Raw genomic sequence first — 24,914 nt, 5'->3', positions numbered from 1 at the left:
TCTTTACTATTGTTTTCATGGATCATCAGAACATATGGCATACTTAAAGCACCTAATTCTGTTTAGTACATTAGTAACTCACTCCACATTGTTCCAGATATTTTATAGAACATTTCATTAGACACTTTTTTCTCAGGGCTCAATCCTTAAATATGTTTTTGCAATACTTAACTGTTATAGTAAGATTCAAATTGATGTTTATTTGTTTATTTGATCATTCTCATATCCCACAATTATCCAAAAATAAGTTTTGGTTCAATGTGACTTACATTTAACAGTTACGAGAGGTAGAACAGCATTTTTTTTACAATTACAAGCAATAAGGAACATTAGTAGCACGTATGATTAACTATAAAATGCATTGAAAAGATGGGTTTTTGGTTATTTTCTGAACTGGAGATAGTTAGTAATGTTTCTTGTATCTTTGGGAATTGAGTTCCATCATTTGAAATCTAGATAGTTAAATTTTGCCATATAGATGGATTTGTAGATTGTGTTTCTGCAGTTTTGCAAATGGAGTAGTAAGTATCTTCTGCTTTCTGGGCTTGTATGGTAATAGTTCAATAAGGTCTATCATGTAATTGGGAGACATGCCAAACAGTATTCTGAAAATTAGAGAGCTCTTTAAAAATTAGTCTAGCCTTAATTGGGAGACAGTGTAGCATTGCAAATACTGGGGTTGCTCTTTCATATTTCGACTTTTTGAATATCAGTCTTGCTGTCGTGTTTTGGATGGTTTGCAGTGATTTTAGCAGGTTTTCTTTGCATCTTCTATATGCTGAATTGCAGTAATCTAGTTGGGGCAATGTCATGGATTGTACTATCAGACGGAATGATTGTTTGGGGAAATAGTCTATAATCTTCAGTTTCCATAGAGTTCTAAAGCTCTTTGATGTGACTGTTGAAACTTGATTTTCCAGGGTCATATGTTTATCAAGAATAATTCCTAATATTTTTAGTTGTGGTTTGATTGGCTACGTTGTTTGGTCGATTATAAAATTGTGGTGAGATATAGGATTGTGCAGGCTAGACAGAAGCAGGAATTTGGTTTTGTTTCCATTTAGTTTGAATTTGAAAATCATGACCCAATTTTCTATGAGGTCCAGATCTTTTTTGACCTTGTCTGATATCTCTGTGATGTTGTTGTTAAAAGTTATATAGATAGTGACATCATCTGTATACATAAATGAATTAAACCCCATTTTTTTCTATTTTCTTGCTGAGTGGGGCCATCATTACATTAAATAATATAGGTAATATTGGGGATATTGTTCTCAAGACTAGATCTTCTGCCAACATGGCCAGGTTTTATGCTGCAGTTATGTTATTTGGACCACTACCCTGATGAAGAGCACAAAACCTTGCCATGTTGGCAGAAGATCCACACGTCTTACCCTGGTCAGGGATGGTATAAACTTGTGCCATCTCTGAGTGGTAATATCTTATCTCATTGTGCTCAGGCCCTCCTGTAGCATATGATAGAATGAGGAAAAGATTATAAGGCCTTTAATGGCCTCCCACAAATACATCAAACAAAACAAAACATGCATTGATACCAGACTACAGAGTTACTGTAGCTCAGCAACTGGTAGGAGGTAGAGAACAGTATAGCCCACAGATAAACTAACACAGAATTCTGTGTCAAAAGAGATATCATGAACTCAGGGATGATGAGCCCTTGGACTGCCACCAGACACTGGCTAGCTGCAGGCAAGCCACCTGAGCTAGACAGAATACTAGACAAGGCAGGCTCAGACTGACAGACTCAGAGTGGAGACAGGCAAGTAGGGCTGGAACTGGAGACAGGCAGGCTAAGCTGGAGCTAAAGTCAGGCAGGACTGGGCTGGACTTGGAGTCAGGGAGGCAGGTTTGGAGCTGGAGTCAGGCAGGCATGGCTGGAGATGGAGGCAAGCAGGCAGGGCTGGGGTTGGATATCAAAACAGGTAAAGCAGGACTGAAGGTCAGGCCAGGCAAGGCAGTCAAATGGATAGAAGACAGCACAACACCAGGCACGCACAACCAGGAAAGAGACCTCATTGTGAAGGCAATGTATGAGGGTCTCATGGTTCCTTATAAGGGCCTCCAATGAGGCAGGAAGGGCACCAGGAAGAGGCTAAAATACTGGATCATTGGACTGAGGCTTGGATAGTCCCTGGAATGAGGTTAGAATGTTGGAACATTAGAATGAGTCTTGGATAATCTCTGGAATGAAGTTTGGAAACCAGAGAAACTGGCAGCAGAGACATCAGTGCAGGGGGGAGGTAGTGTCAGGGAGGAAGTCCAGAGAAGCTGCAGAGTTCGACCACTGAATGAGCAGCAAGTCATGGAGTGGGGGCACGGCCACAGCCATGACAGTATCTCCTCTCCAGAGACCCTCTTCCCTTCAGTCCAATTTTGGGTCTATGAGGAATCACTCTGTGGAACCTCTTGATGAGCTTTGGAGCATGAACATGGACCGCAGGGCTGGAGTTTGAAGTCAAAGCTGGAGCTTGCAGATAGGACTGGATATTGTAGACAGGAACAGAGCTTGAGAACAGGGTTGGAGTAAAACGATGACAAGAAGACTTCCACGAACTGTCCTTGGAACCATAGACCCCCTGGAATCAGGGATGTATTGGACCTTATATCTAGGGTTCAGTTCTTTGGGCACAGTACTTAACATCAGAGGTTGAAAAGATTTCTTGGGACAACCCCTAGCCAGAGCCTGAATCTTGGATGCAGAAAATGAACAGGTTTCCCCTCTGAAGGAGCCTCTCTCCCAGGAGAAGACCCACAAAAACCTTGCTCTCTTGAAAGGGGGAAGTCATCTCCACTTGCTGCTCAGGACAGACCTTGGCCAGAACCTCAGTGATCTGGGGTAGAATGTCAGGAATAATAGCAGTAGCTAAGGTGATAGCAGGTGACTTCGAATCCAAGCAACAATGATAACAGATGTCACTCAAGGTGGTAATTTTGTCTCTCTCCCAGTATAAAGCTGGGTTGTGTTTCTATAGCCAGGACAGACCCAAGATAATGGGCTTCATGGATGTCTGTAGGACATATAAAGCAATGTCCTCCCTGTGGTCACCTATGCACAAGAGTAGACGAACTGTCCGGGTTTTGCGATGTCCTTAAATATTCCCATAAACTGAAGAGGCTGGAATGGTCTTAGGCAAATGTTGGGTAGGAATTTTGAGATGCCGGACAAGGGCTGTATCTATGAAATTGATGCCTGCTCCTGAATCTAGGAATACCTTGGTATGCTTCTCTCCTTGATCTAAATCAAGCACTTCCAGAACTAGAAACTGAGTTCAAGGAGTCCCAGGAGGCAGATCCAGCACCTCACCTCCAGCCAGAACTTTGTCCAAAGATCCATACTTGTTATAGCATTTGAGTACACACTGTATTTTCTTGCCACAATAAAGGCATAGATTCAGGGTCAACACCTTTTCTTCTCATGTACAGAGATGGATGAGCAATCCACCTGTTTGGGTTTTTCACTATCGGGAGGTACACGACCAGGGGGTGCATAATCATGGGGGGGGGGGGCTTCCTCTGACTGGAAATATGTAGAAGGTACTGGTAGTAAGGTGACTTCAAAGCCATCTTCTCCGAGGAACACTGCTCCTGGACTTGTTCCTGGATCCGAATATCATATTAGAGAGACCAATAAGGTAATCCAACTTGGTAAAGAAGGCTTTCCTGGAAAGCTCATCTTTGATTTGAGGTGCCAACCCCTGCCAGAAGGCCACAACAAGGCTCTCATTATTCCATCTCAGTTCAGAAGCCAAGGTGCAGAACTGAATAGTGTAATTGCCCAGGGTCCACGTCCCTTGATTCAATCTAAGAAGCTTGGCAGCTGCTGACATGACTTTCCCAGGCTCTTCAAAGACTCTCTTGAAGTGTACCAAGCAACTGTAGAGGTCATCGAACTGAGTTGTTCCATTCCCACAGAGGAGATACCCATGCCAGGACTTGGCCAGACAGCAAGGAGATGATGTAGGCCACCTGGGCACTGACAGAGGAAAACTCTCTGGCTTGGAGCTCAAAAATTATCTGGCACTGATTAATGAACCCTCTGCAGTCTTTGGGATTTCCATCATACCTTGGTGGAGCCACAAGTTGAATGTTTGGAGTTACAGAAGCTGCCACTGGGTCTGGGTCTGAACTTGGAGGAGCCGGAGCCTGTTGTGCTACCAACTTCTTATGGTGTCCAGGTGATCATCCAGAGCCTGAACAACCTTATCCAGTTGCTTGAACTGGTCTATGCATGAAGCCAGGTCCTGGACAGCACCAGTTAGATGTTGAAATTGTAGAGCTAGTATTTGAAGCAGCTGCAAGGTAGGTGAATTGGCCAAGCTCATGGCCTTCACAATCTGTCATAAACTCAGGGATGGTGAGCCCTTTGACAACTGCCACATACCAGCTAATGACAGGCAAGCCACCTGGCTAGGCAGAATACTAAACAAGGCAGGCTCAGACTAAGGATAGACATGCAAGGCAGGTTCAGACTGAAGACAGGCAAACAAGGTCTGGAGGGACTGGAGAGAGCTGGAGCTGGAGTAAGGCAGGCTGGGCTGCAGATGGAGACAGGCAGGCAAAACTGGGGCTGGAGATCAGTACAGGTCAAGTAGGACTGATGGTCAGGTCAAGAAAGACAGGTAGCCATTATCTTCAATTCTGAGTAGATCCTCTCCAGATCTTTCCTTCATTGTGTACCCACAGGGGGAAAATGTGGATATCTTCAGCATATAGATGAAATCTAAAACCCAACAGTTTTAACTCCCTACAAAAGGAGTCATAAAAATAATATGAAGTAACAGAAAAAGCACAGATCCTTGAAGAAGCCTACATTGTATTTCACATTCCTTTGTAAAGGAATTTCAGATAAGGGAAATGGAAATTCAAAATTTCTAAGGGGCCATTTTACTAAAACATAGTGCACATTAATATGGGCCTTGTGGCATTTAGTGCACACTATCGTCCGTTAGCATATGCCAAGCTTTAGTAAAAGGGCCCCTGTGTGTAACAAAAGAAAGAAAGAAAGAGAAAATTAGAGGTCCTTTTAGTAAGCTGCAGGAAAAAAAAGGCCCTATCGTACTGGTAGGGGCCATTTTTCCCCACACACCAAGGTCTTTGTTACCACAGTGGGTAAAATGTCACCCCCCCCCCCGCCCCGAAAAATGGTCATGTGGTAGGATAACTCTTATCGTGTGGCCATGCATCGGCGAGCATTTACCGCCACCCATTGAGGTGGCAGTAAGGGCTCCCATGGTAACCCGGCAGTAACCAGGCAGCGAGCAGTGATGCCCGATTACCATCAGCTTAGTGCCGTGCTACAAAAAATATTTCCTGGACTACAGGAAATGGTGCATGCTCAAACTGGAACTATCACCGGCAGCCTTGTTGGGCCAGCAGTAGTTCTGGGTTAGCATGTGGTAAGCCCGTGTTGGGCTTACTACCACATTGTAAAAGGGCCCCTTAGTGAGCCAAGGATATAAATGTAGAGCATGCAGTAGAAGAAATGTCTACAGGTAAAGAAACTTCATACAATGAGAACTCTGAGGCTGTATATATTCAATTAACTTCCAAGAGGGAAGGAATTCAGAGTTCATCAGTGCATATTAAAGGGTTAAAATAGCACATTGCCTAGTTTTTATGTAAGAAAAGTCCTAGTAGGTTATTTGTTGGAAATAAATATAATTTGTAGCCAGCAGGGTCCTGTGGACAATGAACTGGAAAGAATAACCTAGTAAAAGCCAATTCTGTCATTCATAAAATACCCAAAAGAGAATCTTGATTTTAAAAAATAATAGGTAATTTGTTCTGGATGAACAGTACATAAGAAGATGTTGTGTTTTGAAAGGTTATATCCTAAAGATAAAATGTACAATATACAAAATGTAAGCCTTTGGGCCTCAGATAAAGTATTGATTGCATCTGAGTTAATAATAAATGTGCAACAATGAAACTGCTTAATGAGGAATGCTGTAAAGAAATACTATCTTTCCCAATAAGAAATGTAATGATCAGAGAAATTTCTATCCCAATAAATGAAAATATAAGTTTAAAAGGACACCACTGGTAGTAAAATAAAATGGCTACAGAAAAATGAGATTTCACCAATCATATGAGCCAAAAACCAAGGGTCTATTTACTAAGCTGTGTTAGCTGTTTAAAACAGGAAAGAACCCAGCTACACCCATTAAAGGGGTACTGGGCACAACCGGGCCGACAGCCAGCGAGGGTAACAATGGGGAGGGGAGGGAGGGAGGGGAGGGGAAGAGCAGAGCAAGTGGGAGAGCAGGTAAAGATAAGATAGGCAAGCAAAGGGTTAAGAGTAAGAGGGGGAAAGGAGGGTGGGGAGAGAAGCGAGGTAAAAGAAAGGAAGAGTAGGGAGGAGGGTCTTTTTGAACAAGACAGCAGGACGAGAACAACGGGATGCACCAGGACTCAATGCGGCTTGAAATGGCCACAGGCGACACACAGGCTGCTCAGACGGCAACCTGTGGGGCAGACTACGCATGTGTAAGATGGGAAGCTGTGTACCCGCTGTGTTAACAGGCAATAGGATGTTTTGTAACAATAAGGATGTTATGTATGTTATAATATTTGCGATTTGTAATGTAAAACGTTCCTGGCTGCGGCCAAATAAATCCAACTTTCTGCTAAATTCACTGTCAGTGTGATGTGTAAGGGATGGAGGAGAGTGTCAGAGCGTGTGCTGAGTGCCCGAGTTGTTACTGTGTGTTAACATTGTGGGTCCACACAGACAGTCATGGGAAAATTAACTGCGAGCACACGGTAATTCCTATGTTAAACCACAGACATGGAAAGACATTTTAGAAAGGGCATCCAGCACAGTATATGGAGATCCAAGCCTGTATGTCACAAATGGATGTCCATTTCTAATGTATTTTAGAGCAGGATTTTTCCACCTATGGACATTGTGGCAGCAGAGGAACATTCATATCATAATGTGGCCACGTAGTTATCTGTGTGGAGGAATAGCTTAATGGTTAAATCCTGCCATAGCTGTTTAGATAGATAGATAGATAGATAGATAGATAGATAGATAGATAGATAGATAGATAGATAGATAGATAGATAGATAGATAGATAGATAGATAGATATGTTTTTTAATTATAAACCTTCAGAGACAGAAAAATATCTACTGTGACTTCCCTTACTCCATCTAGTGGAGAATTGCTCAATTGGAGTACTTTTCTATAGCCTGGACTTGCCAAGTACCAGGTCTACATACTAACAGCAATCTTTTTGGACAAGGACATCCCTTCCCTTTTTGCAATAGGACTTAGACATCAATATTTTGTCCCTTCCCTAGTCACCCCCAGACTAAGCCCATTTGCCAAATGGATACACTGTAAAGTCCAAAAGGTATTGAAGGAGCACAATGTAAATTAAGTGCATATTTGCATAACAGTGATTAGGTAATAGATTGGCATGTATGTATGTAAGAGTGCACATACATTCTAGTTTTTTTAATCATTTACACACACAATGGACACCTACATTTTAGCACCTATGTTATAGAATATCCTCCTTAATGCCTCCTCAAGATGCATCAATTTGATAGTGTGTATTTGTTGGTTCACTGTGTGCATGAGTTCCCTGGTATGTACTTTTTTTTTTTTGTTACATTTGTACCCTGCACTTTCCCACTCATGGCAGGCTCAATGCGGCTTACATGGGGCAATGGAGGGTTAAGTGACTTGCCCAGAGTCACAAGGAGCTGCCTGTGCCTGAGGTGGGAATTGAACTCAGTTCTTCAGTTCCCCAGGACCAAAGTCCACCACCCTAACCACTAGGCCACTCCTGTACCTGTGTATTTTATAGAATATGGGAGTGCATACAGAGGTATATATACACTTATTAATACCTGCTCTGGAGAAGGTGTAAATATATGAGCCAGCATTTACTTGCTTCTAGGAATGGTTCTGACTGCCTATTTTATAAAGGTATATAGGTTCCTATGTTGCTTTTTAAATAGATTTACACTACAGTAGCCAGGTCCAGCTCAAGGGTATTTAACACTCCAAGTGAACTTTCAGACTTGTTCCTCCCATGAAGGAGAAGCTCAAGACTCTCTTCAACCATTTTCAACATCTCCTGAAGGATCAGACAGAAAATAATAGGAAACAGCATAAGGAATGGCAAGTCAAATGCAAAGTGCTGATAAGAAAGGCAAAGAGAGACTTTGAAAAGAAGATTGTGTTGGAGGCAAAAATGCATAGTAAAAACTTTTTTAGGTAAATTAAAAGCAAGAAGCCTGCAAAAGAATCGGTTTGGACTGCTAGATGACCGAGGGGTAATAGGGGCACTCAGGGAAGACTCTACCTCACCACCTCTCCCTCTAGTAGTCCGTTCTCCTCTCTCTCCTTCCCCTCATTCCCTTTCCTCCTTTCCTGAAGTTACTATTGAGGAAACTACACTTCTCCTTTCTTCCTCAAAATGTACCACCTGTTCCTCTGATCCCATTCCCACCCACCCTCTTAATGCCATCTCTCCTGCTCTTATTCCTTTTATCTGTCACATTCTCAACCTCTCACTTTCCACTGCAACTGTCCCTGCTGCCTTTAAACATGCTGTGGTCACACCTCTCCTTAAGAAGCCTTCACTCGACCCTACTTGTCCCTCTAATTACCGACCCATCTCCCTCCTTCCTTTTCTCTCCAAACTACTTGAGCGTCCTGTTCACCGCTGCTGCCTTGATTTTCTCTCCTCACATGCTATTCTTGACCCACTATAATCTGGTTTTCGCCCTCTCCACTCAACCGAAACTGCGCTTGCTAAAGTCTCCAATGACCTATTACTGGCTAAATCCAGAGGTCAATATTCCATCCTCATTCTTCTTGATCTTTCCGCTGCTTTTGACACTGTCGATCACAACATACTTTTCGATACCCTGTCCTCACTTGGATTCCAGGGCTCTGTCCTTTCTTGGTTCTCTTCCTACCTCTCCCTCCGCACCTTTAGTGTTCACTCTGGTGGATCCTCTTCTACTTCTATCCCTCTGCCTGTCGGCGTACCTCAGGGTTCTGTTCTTGGTCCCCTCCTCTTTTCTATCTATACTTCTTCCCTTGGTTCATTAATCTCATCCCATGGCTTTTCCTACCATCTCTATGCTGATGACTCCCAAATCTACCTTTCTACCCCTGATATCTCACCTTGCATCCAAACCAAAGTTTCAGTGTGCTTGTCTGACATTGATGTCTGGATGTCTCAATGCCACCTGAAATTAAATATGACCAAAACCGAGCTTCTCATTTTCCCCCCCAAACCCACCTCCCCGCTCCCCCCGTTTTCTATTTCTGTTGATGGCTCTCTCATGCTCCCTGTCTCCTCAGCACGAAACCTTGGGGTCATCTTTGACTCTTCTCTCTCCTTCTCTGCTCATATCCAGCAGATTGCCAAGACCTGTCGTTTCTTTCTTTACAACATCCGTAAAAACCGCCTCTTTCTTTCCGAGCACTCTACCAAAACCCTCATCCACACCCTTGTCACCTCTCGTTTAGACTACTGCAATCTGCTTCTTGCTGGCCTCCCACTTAGTCACCACTCCCCTCTCCAATCGGTTCAAAACTCTGCTGCCCGTCTTATCTTCCGCCAGGGTCGCTTTACTCATACTACCCCTCTCCTCAAGTCGCTTCACTGGCTCCCTATCTGTTTTCGCATCCTGTTCAAACTTCTTCTACTAACCTATAAATGTACTCACTCTGCTGCTCCCCAGTATCACTCCACATCATCCTTCCCTACACCCCTTCCCGTGCACTCTGCTTGATGGATAAATCCTTCGTATCTGTTCCCTTCTCCACTACTGCCAACTCCAGACTTCGCGCCTTCTGTCTCGCTGCACCCTACGCCTGGAATAAACTTCCTGAGCCCCTACGTCTTGCCCCATCCTAGGCCACCTTTAAATCTAGACTGAAAGCCCACCTCTTCAATATTGCTTTTGACTCGTAACCACTTGTAACCACTCGCCTCCACCTACCCTCCTCTCTTCCTTCCCGTACACATTAATTGATTTGATTTGCTTACTTTATTTTTTGTCTATTAGATTGTAAGCTCTTTGAGCAGGGACTGTCTTTCCTCTATGTTTGTGCAGCGCTGCGTACGCCTTGTAGCGCTAAAGAAATGCTAAATAGTAGTAGTAGTAGTAGTAGTAGGAAGACAAGGCCATAGCGGAGAGATTAAATGAATTATTTGCTTCGGTCTTTACCAAGGAAGATGTGGAAGAGATATTGTTGCCAGAAAAGGTATTCAATGCTGATGAGGCAGAGAAACTGAATCAAATCTCTGTAAACTTGGAAGGTGTAATGGGGCAATTTGACAAATTGAAGAGTAACAAATTGCCTGAACAGATGGTATACATCCCAGAGTATTGATAGAACTGAAAAATGAATTTACAGAACTATTGTTTGATTTTAAAGATAAATCACATGTTATTAACTATTGCTAGTAATATGTCATTTATGTTTAAAATCAAGCATGGTACAGGAAGATTGGAGGGTGGCCAATGTAACGTTGATTTTTTAAAAGGGTTCCAGAGGTGATATGGGAAATTACAGACTGGTGAGCCTGACATTTGTGCTGGGCAAAATGGTAGACACTATTATAACAAACAAAATTACAGAGCATATTCAAGAGCATGGAATAATGATACAAAACCAACATGGATTTAGTGAAGGGAAATCTTGCCTCGTCTAGTACATTTATTTGAAGGGGTGAACAAACATGTGGATAAAGCTGAGCTAGTCAATATTGTGTATCTGTATTTCCAAAAGGTATTCGACAAAGTACCTCATGAAAGACTCCAGAAGAAATTGGAAAGTCATGGGTTAGGAGGCAGTGTTCTACTGCAGATTAAAAACTGGTTAAAATATAGAAAACAGAGAGTAGAGTTAAATGGTCAGTATTCTCAATGGAGAAGGGTAGATAGATGGTTCCACAGGGATCTATACTGGGACCACTGCTTTTTAAACATATTAATAAATGATCTAGATATGGGAATAACTAGTGAAGTAATTAAATTTGCTGATGATATAAAGTTATTCAAAGTTGTTAAATCGCAAGAGGATTGTGAAAAATTGCAAGACAACCTTACGAGACTAGGAGACTGGGCATCCAAATGGCAGATAATGTTTAATGTGCGCAAGTGCAAGTGACGGATGTGGGAAAGAGGAACTCAAACTATAGCTGTGTGATGCATAGTTCCACATTAGAAGTCACTGACCAGGAAAAGGATCTAGGTGTCATTGTTGATGACACGTTGAAACCCTCTGTTCAGTGTGCAGCAGTGGCAAAGAAATAGAATGTTAGGTATTATTACGAAAAGAATGGAAAATAAAAATGAGGAAGTTATAATGCCTTTTGTATCGATCTATGGTGCAAATTCACCTCAAATACTGTGTGCAATTCTGGTCATCGCATCTCAAAAAAGATATAGTGGAATTAGAAAAGGTGCAGAGAAGGGCAGCAAAAATTATAAAGTGGATGGAATGACTTCCCTATGAGGAAAGGCTAAAGCAGCTAGGGCTCTTTAACTTGGAGAAAGATGGCTGAAGGTTTATAAAATAACGAGGTTTATAAAATAACGAGTGGAATGAAATTGGAACAGGTAGATGTGAATCGCTTGTTTACTCTTTCCAAAAATACTATGACAAGGGGGTTTCTTCACTCAACGTGTAATTAAACTCTGGAATTCTTTGCCAAAGAATGTGGTAAAATCAGTTAGCTTAATGGGGTTTTAAAAAAGTTTAGATAACTTCCTAAAAGAAAAGTCTATAAGCCATTATTAAGATAGACTTGGGAAAATCCACTGCTTATTTCTAGGATAAGCAGCATAAAATGTACTGTTTGGGGATCTTGTCAGGTACTTCTGACCTGGATTGGCTACTGTTGGAAACAGGATACTCGGCTTGATGGACCTTTGCTCTGTCCCTTTATGGTACCATTTATGTTCTTATGCCCCCTGCCATTCCATGGTTCATCATCACCCTCCATCATCAACAGCTTTCCTCCCTTCAGATTGTGGCCATTATTCTAGAAAATTATCCCCTGGAGATAAAAATGTTATATATGGCTGGACCTAAGCATATTATCTTAGAGCTTCTGGACCATCAGATAGCAAATATGGCAACCCACTTTTCAAATGGCTCCAAAATAACTTCCAGTCTTTATTCATCAGTACTTTATTGTTTACATAATTCAAATGTTTTTCAATTTATATTTTTAGCAAAAAAAGTTTAACTTCAAAAAGAGCACTTAGCTTCAATAAAGCAAGCAGCCTCCCTCAACACAGTCATGTTTTGTAAACACTGCATCAGGATAGAGGCTCCTAAAAACAGAAAGAAAAATCATTCATACATCGAACCTTCAGAATTTTATCACTCCCATTACATCAAAGGATTTAGAACCATCTTCTCAAAAAAACATGTCAAAAAAATTCATGTCACAGATAATATTACACATCATTGTACAAATATTACCTTAAGTTGTCTCTCAAGCGTCAACACATACAACCCACTTTGTATTGCTTTCAAAATGGCAGTGACATTCTTGCAGCACTTTATATTCAAATCAGCTGACTAATCTTGACCTACCAGATCAAACAAGCATCATCCATTCAATTTCTTCATTCAGACCCCTAGGGCTCACTGTATCCAACGGAAAAAAAAAAACCAACAACTCCAGCGTTGTTCTTTATAGGTAAGTATTCATTCTAAATCACCACCCTCCCAAACCCTCTCCACAACTTCCAGGATACTCCTTCTGCACACAACTATGGAATGAATTACCGACCACCATAAAAACAACACACGGAAATTATTGAAGACTAACCTGTTCAAAAAGACATACAAAAAGGATCCTCCATAACAAACTAATTCCTAAACTACACCAGATACAACTACTTGGAACTCTTCTAATTTGTTCATTTTAATTACACCCATGCACCTTATTAGTAACAATATTCTGAAATTCTTATTCCATTAATGTGATTATCGTTATAACATATTGTAAGCCACATTGAGCCTGCAAATAGGTGGGAAAATGTGGGATACAAATGCAGCAAATAAATAAATAAATGTCTGTGAGTGAGTGAATACTTTTTCACAATCCAACAAGACACTAAGGGAGCAGCCTCTTGGCCAGTATGAATCTGAAGATTGACAGGACAGTACAACAGACAAGAGTAGAGGCTGACAGAGGACAAATCACCACCGGAGATATGAATTCAACAGTCTTTATTATAAAGTTAAAAAGAAGGATCCGACATGGGCTGTGTTTCGACGTACACAGCTGTCTGCATCAGGGGTCAAACTTGTAAACTTCAAAGCGAAGCTCAGGACCACAGTCCTGCTGTAATACAAAACTGTGGACCGTGCACAAATACTGCTGCGATTGAAGCAAGCTAACAAGCGTTTTGAAATTGCTGTAGAAGCTAAATCGCAAAGGCATCCCCTACCTCAACGCAAGCGGCATCCTCAGGCTGCACAGGGGCCCATCGACACGCACACTTGGCTGGCACAGCCCTGAGCCATGTGTGTGTGTAGTTCTTCTCTGGCTGCAGGCTCCTTGATTGCTTTGTTTCCACCCACCTGGGTCTGCTCTTCCTCTGACTGGCTTCCCTTGCTTCTCTCCTATTGGTCTTCCAGTCCCTCCTTCCCCTGCTCTTGTCCTATGGCTGTGCCCCTTCTCCCTGTTGATATCAGACACCAGCACTTTATTAGCTGAGCTCTCCCTAGACTCTTTGCTTTGGCTTCTACGTTCGTAGGTGTTACTTGCTCAGTGGTGTGCTTCTCCTCTACTTTGTTCTTCGTTGCTAACTCTGCCTGTACCTAGATTACTCTTGTGTCTGCTGCCTGCCTGCTGACTATGCCTGTACCTGGATTACTCTTGTGTCTGCTGCCTGCCTACTGACCTTGCCTGTACCTGGATTACTCTCATACCTGTTGCCTGCCTACTGACTCTGCCTGTACCTGGATCACTCTCTTGCCTGCTGCCTGTCTGGTCATCACGTTCATCACCCCACTTCCTGCTCCATCTCGTAAGCCCTGCAGGTCGCACGCACCTAGGGGCTCAACCTCTGGGGAACGGTGGTCAGCGCAGGTGAAACCTGGGGTTGACCAGCTGCCAAGCAGAACCTGGTCTGAGTACCGGGCTCGGCAGCGCTCTACTTGGTATACAAACTCACAGGTCTGACAGACAGGATGTTCTCCCAACATACCGTAAATCACAGGGACACTGTATCAAGTAAACTGCTAGCATAGAGTCACAGGAAGTAATATGCTTAGACACATATATCTTTCCAGATGAAGGATTAATCCATGTTTCTCCAGACATAGCATACATACACCATTGACAACGGACGCAAACAGAATGGCATCCCTTATCTCCAAAATGAGAAGAGAACTGTTTGGTCATATCAGAGACCACCTCTCTTATATTTCTGGATCACTGAAATGTTATTATAGGTGGCTGCTTAAGACATGGGAGAAGAGCTAACCCATTCCAATGATTACATAATATGAGTAATCTTTGAAGATATACTGGTATAAGGTATTATCAAAGTAAGTAAAGTAAATCTTACAATTCCTTTTGACAATATTCTAACAAAAGAGGCCAGTGGACATACAGAGCTCTCAGGTATGACTGCTTTACAACTCGTTATGGATAACCCCACTGTAAAAAAAAACAAGAAAAAATACATTGTTTCAATTACATTGCCTTCATTGTAAAGCCCTCATTAAAGGAACATACCTGCTTCTGTTGCAGAACTTGACTCACAGGCAATCTTTGCCATAGATGAAAGGGAGGTCTGAAAAAGCAGGTCCAAAAAAGATTCTTGAGAAAGATGATAAGTCATAGTAAATTGAAGATTAGAATCCAAAGTATTAATCCATTGGCCAAAACTCTGCAAATCTTCTTCTGAACCTTTCCACCCAAAAAAGATGTCATCTAAAAATAACACTTTCACAAGAGGATAAATTGAATATAAACAGAAGGATATATCCACTGTTCTTCAAATTAAGCTACATGTGGAGGGGCATAATCGAACAGAAACGCCTATCTCCATGGGCGTTTATCTCCGAGAACGGGTCCGCGATGGAGTGCAGTTGGAAACGCCCAAAATCAGCTTTCGATTATACCGATTTGGGCGCCTTTGCGAGACAAACATCTATCTCCCGATTTAGGTCGCACTATAGGCATTTTTCTCTTTTGAAAATAAGCTGGATAATGTAGCTATTGAAGGGGCAACTGACACACCCATCTCCAAACCATGAATTTACACAAAAATTTCTCCTTCAAACTCTTTCAATCTCTCATCTTCTGGAAGCATTTTTTAGAAGACATATTTTGGCAAATGGATTCAGACTTTGGATTCTAATCTTCAATTTACTATGACTTATCATAGTGATTTAGAAGGAAAATAAAACTATAAAGAACAACGCTGAATTTTTTTCATTGGACACAGTGACCCTAGGGGTCTAAATGAAGAAATCGAATAGATGATGCTTGTTTGATCTGATAGGTCAAGATTAGTCAGTTGATTTGAATATAAAGTGTTGCGAGAAGGCCACCACCATTTTGAAAGCAATGCAATGTGGACTGTATGTGTTAACGCTTGAGAGACAACAAAGTAATTATTGGATAAAGATGTGTATATTATCTGTGCTATGAATCTTTTTGGTTGATATGCACTGGCTGCCAGTGGGTTGAGGGTGCAGTTTAAACTTAGGACTCTTGTTTTTAGGATATTTCATGGTAAGGCCCCATATTATCTTATAAAATTAGTTAATTTTTCCACTGGTTATAGGTCTGATCATTTAAGAGGACAATATCTGCTGTACTTCCTGTCGGAATGTAATGTTAGTTTTAAGGTATTATTGTCTGCTTCTATTTCTTATAAGGCAGTATCATTTTGGAACTCCTTACCATTAGAACTTAGTTTGATAGGAAATTATCTCTATTATAGGAAGTCACTTACCTTTTTTTTAATTCAGAAGTATTTTAAAGCATAGAAACTGGTCCTTATACTTATTAGACTGAGTGTTATGTGTCATCTGAATATGTGGTTCACTCTTATTTAAAATGTAACCTGCTTAGAACTATTCATGGTATTAGCAGGATGTAACTCTAGTATTATGTAATGTAAAAGGTACTTTGACCCTTGAAGCAGGCCCACATGCTGAAATGCAGCCATGTTGGATCATTAATATGTTGGATTTATTCATCATATTAAAGGTCTTATATTGACCTTTTGGAATCCTTGTTTTCTTGCACTCCTTTTGTGTTATTTTATTTATTTATTTAATACATTTATACCCCATGATTTCCCGCTAGTTGCAGGCTCAATGTAGCTTACACAAATCTGTAGGAAGGCTACAGAACAGAAAAGTACAATCAAGCAGTGTAAAAGTAAGATAGTAAATATCATTTAAACAACAATATGTAGAAGATAATAAAGATAATTAGTGTCCATGAATCTTGTTGAACTGGGAGTTAATCAGAATTATGTTGAACCTGGAGAATAAGCCTTCTTGAACAGGACGGACTTCAATAATTTTCTGAAATTTAAGTATGTTCTACATACTCGTGAGGATTTGTTTTTCTTTTTCTTGTGTTCCTCTTGCATATTAGCTGAGACATTGAACATATGGTTCCTGAATCAGGATCACAGTCTTTATACATGGTTGATGAAATGCAGTGAACATCTTTGACACAGGGATCAATGTTGATGTCTTCAGGCCTTTGATTCAGGCTTCATTAGATAAGGTCTGTGATATTCCTATTAAACTGTGACAGGGGCTAAACCCTTTGCAGGTGGGTTCCAGTGGGGCCTTTTCTGAGGTGAGGTGGGAGGAATTAGATCATGGGAGGGGGGGATTTGGTCCAATGGGATCATACCAGAGGATATGAAGAGGGGTTGCAAGCCCTCCACGGCACTTAGCAGGCAGCCAGAGGTAACATTGGCCACCTGGAGTGGAAGCCCTGAGTGGATCGGGGTAGACCTGGGAGTCACCCCAGAGAAGGCTGGGTGGATAGACAGACAAGCTGTAATAATAGAGAAATTGTTTCTGGTCGTGCTAGGTACAGTAGTATAACATCCACATAAGTAGACATTTTGTAAACTTTTCCAACAATATAAATACCTATAATACAATATCTTCTTTTTCACATATGGCACATAAAAGAGGTTCTGACACCAAATTGACAAATTTATTTATTTATTTAGGTCATTTATACCCCGCCTTTTGCCGCAGTTTAGCAGCCCCAAAGCGGCTTACAATAAACCAATGAAATAATTACAATGAGAATTGAGAGGGTAGAAGGAACAGAGAAAGGAAGGAAGGGAAGGGAATATAAATACAATCTTAAAACAAATAAATAAGTAGGCAGGGAAATGAAAGCAAAAAAGAGGAGGAAGGAAGGAAAAGTCCAAAATCAGGTCTTGACTCGCTGAGACTCATTAAGGCAGGTGAACAGGACAGCAAAGCCAAGAAGGTAGTGACAGATGCCTGAGACAAGCAGTGAGGTGATGACCGTGGCCTGCGGGAGACATTGGAAAGGCTGGTGAAGAATCGGGACACAAAGGCGCCAGGGCAGTGCTGATTGAGCGGCATCAAATAATGGTGGTAGTAGTTGTCTGGTTCCTCACTGCAGTATATATGGTACAAAAGTCTATTATTTACATATAGTGTAGCTGAGAGATTACTGTATATTATTTTTGCCATTCTAATTAAGTTTGGACAGAAGCCATACCATTCTAAAATCTGAAACATATAAGGCCATTCTGTTCTGTCATAAGCCTTCTCTGAATCTAATGATACAGAGAATGCAGGGATGTCAAGCTGCTTGGTGACCTGCATTAATTGGAGGCACAGCTTTGTACTGTTTGATGAATGTCTGTCTTTGACAAATCCTGTTTATCCCGGTGTATTCACTGCGTTAATGGGGTGATGAGTCTATTAGCTAAGATCTTTTCATATATTATTGCATCTTTATTTATTAACTATATTCTTCTGAATTGGTTATATCTAGACAGTTAATTCCAGGTTTGGGTATACTTCCTTGAGTGCTTCTGTAACAGAGCCTTTCATAGTTCTGCTTATAAGGGTTTGATAAACATTCAACAATTTTGGAACAAAATCCTCCTTAGTTTCAAAAATTCAATGATTAGGTCTTCAACTCTGGGTATAGGAGAGTATAGCATTCCTAATTCTTAGCTCTTCCAGTCTCTCTCTCCCCTTGTGTCAGAGTTAGATTCGGTAAGGAATTAAAACAGCATCTACAACTATCTCCTGTATTTTGACTTTCAGTTCTATGCAATCAATTGTAATAGACATGAAACTGAGAAATAATATTTTCTTGTTTAGTCTGTACATGCCCCTGAGAATCCTTTATCAAGTGAACAGTTTCTCTATTTCTCGTTCCTTTTAAGTATGCTGCCAGAACCTTGTCTGATTTTGTTGGCAGCATAACAGGACACTTATTGCATAAATATGTGCTCATAGTTTTGTGACTGAGGGTGCAACTAAAATTAAATTTTGCTTTCAATAAGCGACATGGGGTCACATTATTCCAGACATTGATTAGAGAGGTTTCAAGTTCTTTGATTTCCTTTTTCTAATTTGTCCAGCTTTACCTCACAGTGTTTATTTAATGCTGCTGAAAAACTAATGATCATCTCTCAAATGCTTGCTTTAAAGGCATCCCATTTGATATCCTCTGTAACAGGAAATGTGTCGTTAAATTGGAAATATTCCCTTATTGTCCTAGTGATATATTCTTTAAACTCAGGGTTCTGGGAAAGTGCATTATTACATCTTCACAGGAGTGATAGGGTTGCAGGTTGTAGATCTGAGAATGTGAAACTGATCTCAGCATGGTCTTAAATAAGGATGCTGTCAATTGCTGCTGATTCAACCTTGAACATAATACTTTTGGACACTAAAAAATAATCTATTCTAGATGTAACCCTTGTTTGCCCAGGTGAGCATTAGCTGGGCCACTATAAGAGATTTTTGGACTGCTTTGGGGTCAGGGCTTGGACTAACAGAGCTAGGAGGCTGGGTGGCATTTTAATCCATATTCTCAGTACACATCTCACAGTTGATAAAGCAGTCTACACAGATATGTTGCAAACTGTGAATGGTTTGGGAACCACTGCCATAAGTAAACAAATTGCTAGTTACTGTCAAGCTGATATTCTATAGCTTATAAATCCATTTTTGTTCATATTGTTAAAGGTTCTTTTTTTTAATCTTTATTTACATTTTATGTTTCAATCTTTTTATTATTTACAAGTGAAACACTTGAGTAACCAAAACAGATAAATTCGTCATCAACAGGTATATAGAAAAAAAATAAAGAAATAGATGCTCATCCTTATTAGACCTAGCAACTAAGGGGGCAAAGTCCCAACGTCAGGAGTTAAGTATATAAAAGGAAATAATATTCAAGGCATAGGCTTAGCACGTATTACCACGTTAATACTACTTAATCCCAACTCTAAATTAAACATTAGTGTTGAGAACCTTCCTAACATCTATGAAGGCTCAAAGTTGTTCCGGTGAAAAGAAGACATATTTTATATCTAAATATTTAACTACATATTTACATAGATAGGTTAATAAAAAAGATGCACCAAGTGCCACAGTTTCCGATCTCTTGGCAAGAAAGTTGTTTCTTCTTTTCTATGTTTGCCTTGTGACACCAGGGTATACCCAGACCTTTTTCCCACAAAACAATGCTTGTGAGTTCCTGAAAAAGACCTGCATCACTGCATTCAGATCTTGTTCAAAAATGAATGATACTAATAATGTAGCCCTCTCAGAATCCTCTGTGAGAGAAGTTTCCAAAATCTCAGATATGTTCAATAAATCTCTCCTATTTGTATCTTGAATTTGTGTTCCCTGTGGTCTCCAAACCAGACTTAGCTGGAATACAGTATATCTTATTCACTGGGGGAACAGCTTAATGGGGAAATTTCAAAATATCTACCAGATATTTCTTAAGAACCTCAAATGGAGCAATAGCCAGGGACCTTGGAAAGTAAAAAAAAAATATACACATTTAATCTTCAATTAAAATCTACATTTTGTTCTATTTTTCTTTGTAGTAACAGCTTATCTTTCACAATTGCAGATGATAAATCTTGAAGCTTCTTAAGGTCCTCCTTGACTCCTTTAATTTCAGAAGAAAATTCAGCTCTAGTACCTTCTAAAGATTTAGATAACCTACTGCAGATTTGGTCACCGATAAGTCCAACCTCTGGAGAGCAATCCAAGTGCTGTCTAGAGTCATCACCTCAGGCTTCTGAAGTTGAGCAACAAGCTCACCTGTAACTCCTACTAACCTGGAAATGCCATCTGAAACCACAGCCTCAGCTCCGCAAATCAGGGACCTTCCTTCAGCACCTTCTGTCTCTGAAAACCCCTGCTGGGGGAGAGTTCCATCTGGGTGAAGTGATCAGTTGAGAACCAGGGGAGAAAAGGTGACATCAAGCTACAAGTCACGGGGAGTAAGGAAAAGTCACCCCTAATTCCTTCCGGTTGTCATCTGGTTATTTTGGGCACCTTTTTGTGGCTTTGTCGTAAGAAAAACAGGACCAGGTAAAGTCGTCCAAGTGCTCTTCAAGGACACCCTTTTTTTTCCATTATGGGTCAAGAACATCCGAGTGTTAGACACGCCCAAATCCCGCCTTTGCTATGCCTCTGACACGTCCTGGGAACTTTGGCCATCCTTGGACAGAAAGCAGTTTGGGACGTCCAAAACAGTGACGTAGCCAAGGGTGGGCTTGGGTGGGCCCAGGCCCACCCACTTTGGGCTCAAGCCCACCCAGTACCAGCATAGCTATAATGTGGCTGGCAGGGATCCCCAAGCCCCACAAGCTGAAAACTCCCAACAACTGTCCCTCCTGCATACCTTGTAAATAGCAGATCTTTGCCTGCAGTGAACAGTGACTGATGCATACTGCTCATACTGGCCCCATAGCCTTCACTCTGATGTATTCTTTCCTAGGCGGAAACAAGAAGTTGCATCAAAGGGAAGGGTATGGAGCCAACATCAGCAGTGTGTATTAGTTGTTACCTGCTGCTGATGAAAATCTGCTATTTAAAAGGTATGCGGGAGAGGGAGGATATTTGAGAGACCATATGGCATGCAGGTGAGAGAAGGAGAGACCACATCATCTGTGGGATGAGGCGGGGTTCTTCTGCCCACCCATCTTGGGCCCAGGCCCACCCAAAATTGGGTGTCTGGCTACGCCCGTGGTCCAAAATCGGCTTTTGATTATACCGATTTGGAAAACCCTGTGAGAAGGACGTCCATCTTCCGATTTGTGTCAAAAGATGGGCGTCCTTCTCTTTCAAAAATGAGCCTGACAGCCTCAAAGGCAAGTGCCAATGCCAAATTGACAATCTGGTGTGCTGCATCACCCAGTGCCTTAATGCCATCTACCACCAAAATCTTGATATGGAGAACCTGAAGAAAAAGTGGAACAATCTGTGGAGTAAAACCTGGAGAAAAGATCTGCTCTGAAAGCAGCAGGGACCTGGTAGCAATAAGACAAGTCATCCCAGGTTTTACAGGGGTCTGTCCACACCAGGGCTATTCTTCAGCCAGTACACACTGGTAAGGGGCATATGAACCTTTTGTCCAGTCTCCAAAATATCTCTTTTCAACTCTTTTATGGTTCTCAGAAAAAGAAAATCAAAATTTTTAGGTTGAGTTTGGTTTTCATTGGTGCAGCAGCTAGGCTTTGTAATGCAGCTTGAAGGTAGGAGTCTTAACTCTAAAAGCAGCCACCAACCAGGTGTTATGCTCAGTCATAGGGCACTAGTTGAAAACATGTCATGCTTACCCCACCACCTACTGTTTGCTCAGCATGAGTCTTGGCAACTATTTTCTCAGAACAAAGCACTGGTCCACACCCTCATGTCACCCTTCCACTGTGCCCCATCCTTCTTCTCTATTTTCACCCATTTTATTCCCTATTTGGTGACAGATATTCATACCAGAACAGCTATCCTTGGGTTTATACTCTGAAAATTTAGGAGAAATAATTGTTACTCCCATACTGAAAGATTTAAAATTGCATGTTTCTTCTAAATCTAACTATAGACCAGTGGCCTCAATCCCGTTTTCTGCAAAGTTAATGGAGGGTTTGATAACTATACAATTAACTCAATATTTAAATAAGTTCTCTATTTTGCATCCTGCTCAGCCTGGGTTTTGGCCCTATTATAGTATCAAAACAGTTGTTAGTTCTTAGTTAAATAATGCCAGATATATATGAGTGAAGGGAAATGTGCAGTTCTGCTGCAATTTGATATTTTGGCAGCATTTGATTTAGTGGATCATAAAATTCTTCTTCAGTCATTTGAGGATATTGGTATTACTGGGAATGTGTTGAACTGGTTTAGGGATTTTTTGATTCGTCCTTACAGGGTTAAGATGAAGTATGTTTTACCATCATAGTGTAACACATGTGGAGTTCCTCAGGGATCACCGCTTTCACCTTTACTTTTTAATGTTGCTTTTTACACTTATTAGGTTTCTTGTTGCAAAGTAAAAATTTTTTGCATTACACCTATGCAGACGATATTTCAGTTTTGATCCCATTCAGTTCAATATGGGATATAGATTCCTTGCTGATCCAACATTATATATCATTATTAGAAAATTGGATGCTATGTCACAAATTGAAATTGGATACAGAAAAAACAAAATGTTTATATTTTGATACTAAACCAACAAATATTCCCAAGACAATTGATATCAATCGTGATACTTTTGAATTTTCTCCAGTCATTAAGATATTAGCGCCTGTGTTTACAAAGGCGCACTATAGGCGCGTTAGTGTTTTTAACGTGTGTTAAACGCTAACGTGCATCAAATGCTAACATGCCTATAGGAATGAATTGGCGTGTTAGCATTTAACGTGCCTTAACTTTATATGCGTGTTTAAAACGCTAACGCACCTTAGTAAACATACCCCTATGTATTCTACTTGATAGTGCTATTTGTTGAACAACCAGGTTTCTTCATTATTTAAGAAATGTTTTCTTTTAATGAGGAAGTTATGATGTGTTTGTAGTTATTTTGAACAAGACCAATTTAAATTATTGGCACAGGTACTTTTGATTTCTCAGTTAGATTACTGTAATATTTTATATCTAGGGTGTAGCAAGGATCTTCTTAGGAAAGTACAAACCATCCAGAACACTGCTGTGCATTTGAGTTTTCGTTTATCAAAATATGTAAGTACTTCTTCTCTCTATCTAAAATTACACTGGCTGCCTATTGAGGCCAGAGTATTTTTTTAAATTGGCTTCTTTTCTTTATAAGGTCTTGTACGATTTAGCGCCTGACTACCTATATGATCACTTTCGATTTTTTTGCGGTTCAGAGAACAAGATGTAAAGGTAATGTTGATTATTTTCCTTTCCTATTGGGGAAGAAAAGATTACAATTATTTGAATTAAGTGTGGCCTTTTGGGCTGCTAGGTTTTGGAAGGAATTTGCAGACATTTTTCTTTCTTCTCATTATTATTTTGATTTTCAAAAAAGAATGAAAACTTGTTTGTTTCAGAAATATTTTATACAGTCACAGATTTGATCAGGTTGTACTTCTTTCTAATTGCATTTCCCAGATGATTGTTTCTGATCTCTTGTGATGTGTAACCCGCTTTGAACTGTAAGGTACTAGCGGAATATAAGACTAATTTTTCATTATCATGCTTCAGGGTGCCCTACAAGCATACCACTTCCCAACCCCCTCAATACCTCACAGGGTACCACTGTGACAGTCACCACTGTGTAACTAATAGTCCCACCACTAACCATTTCATTACAGTTAGGTATTGCTACAGCTTGGGTTCCTATATCAATTACAAAGAGATGTACAATTGCTCAGTGAATTAACAGTTTCTCTGCCAATAACCTTGTGATGCCATGCCAAAGGCCTCACTGTCATACCTCCCCCAGTGATACAGGTGCCTCCAGCTATCTATGTAATAGATATGCTGTGTCCATGAAACAGGATTCCACTCTACTATAGCCACATCTGCCCTCCAATAACAAAAGGAAGCAAGTGATATGTGTTAAGAAAATTGAGATAATTCCACATCTGACTTTGGGGAATCAAGTGCTATACATTTATTTTATTTTTATATATTTATACCACAGTTTATAGAACAATCTATTTCATATTCTAGGTATATCACAACATATCAAATCCATAAATGTAGACATAAAATCTCCAATAACATACAGACATAACATTATACATCACTCAAAATAACATAGTAAAAAGACATACTGGTACAGGAATCTCTTCCCCCTCCACTAACCAAAGATCACAAACCCTAAAAATCACTGAGCTCTCCCTATACTCTTATTCCAATTCAAAAGCACTACTGAACGATGAAGTATGTAATGCTGCTTAAATGGTATACTGTGTTGGGTCCTTTTTATAAAAGACCCTCCAGAGTATTCCAGAAACCTGGCAAAACACACCAATTACAGCAGTTCACAACATGTTTCTTCCTGGTGTTCTCAAATATTTTGCCACTTGCTTCTCTTTCCTTTTGGAGGGCAGGCTGGTCAGACATGCTCCCTGTTTGGTGTCATACACCACTGTTCATAATAGGTCTGGTCATGTTAATGTGGCCTTTGTTCCTTTTATGCAGATGCTAAGCTGCACAGTGTGGTGGTGAGAAGGCTGCCCCCAGAGGTGGAGGCTGCTGCTGACCCTTCACAGCAGGCTCCTGAGTGCAATGGGTCAGAGTGATCAAGGTCCAGTGGAATGTGGAGGTGGAGACAGGAGGAGTGATGTAATCAGCTGTGTGCTGGTAAATTTTTAATAACAGGCTCTATCTCCAGGTGTAGTCAGCCCTGCAATTTTTTT

Source organism: Microcaecilia unicolor, chromosome 1, assembly GCF_901765095.1.
Source record: "Microcaecilia unicolor chromosome 1, aMicUni1.1, whole genome shotgun sequence".
Lineage (NCBI taxonomy): Eukaryota > Metazoa > Chordata > Amphibia > Gymnophiona > Siphonopidae > Microcaecilia > Microcaecilia unicolor.
Note: the sequence above shows the minus strand (reverse complement) of the source record.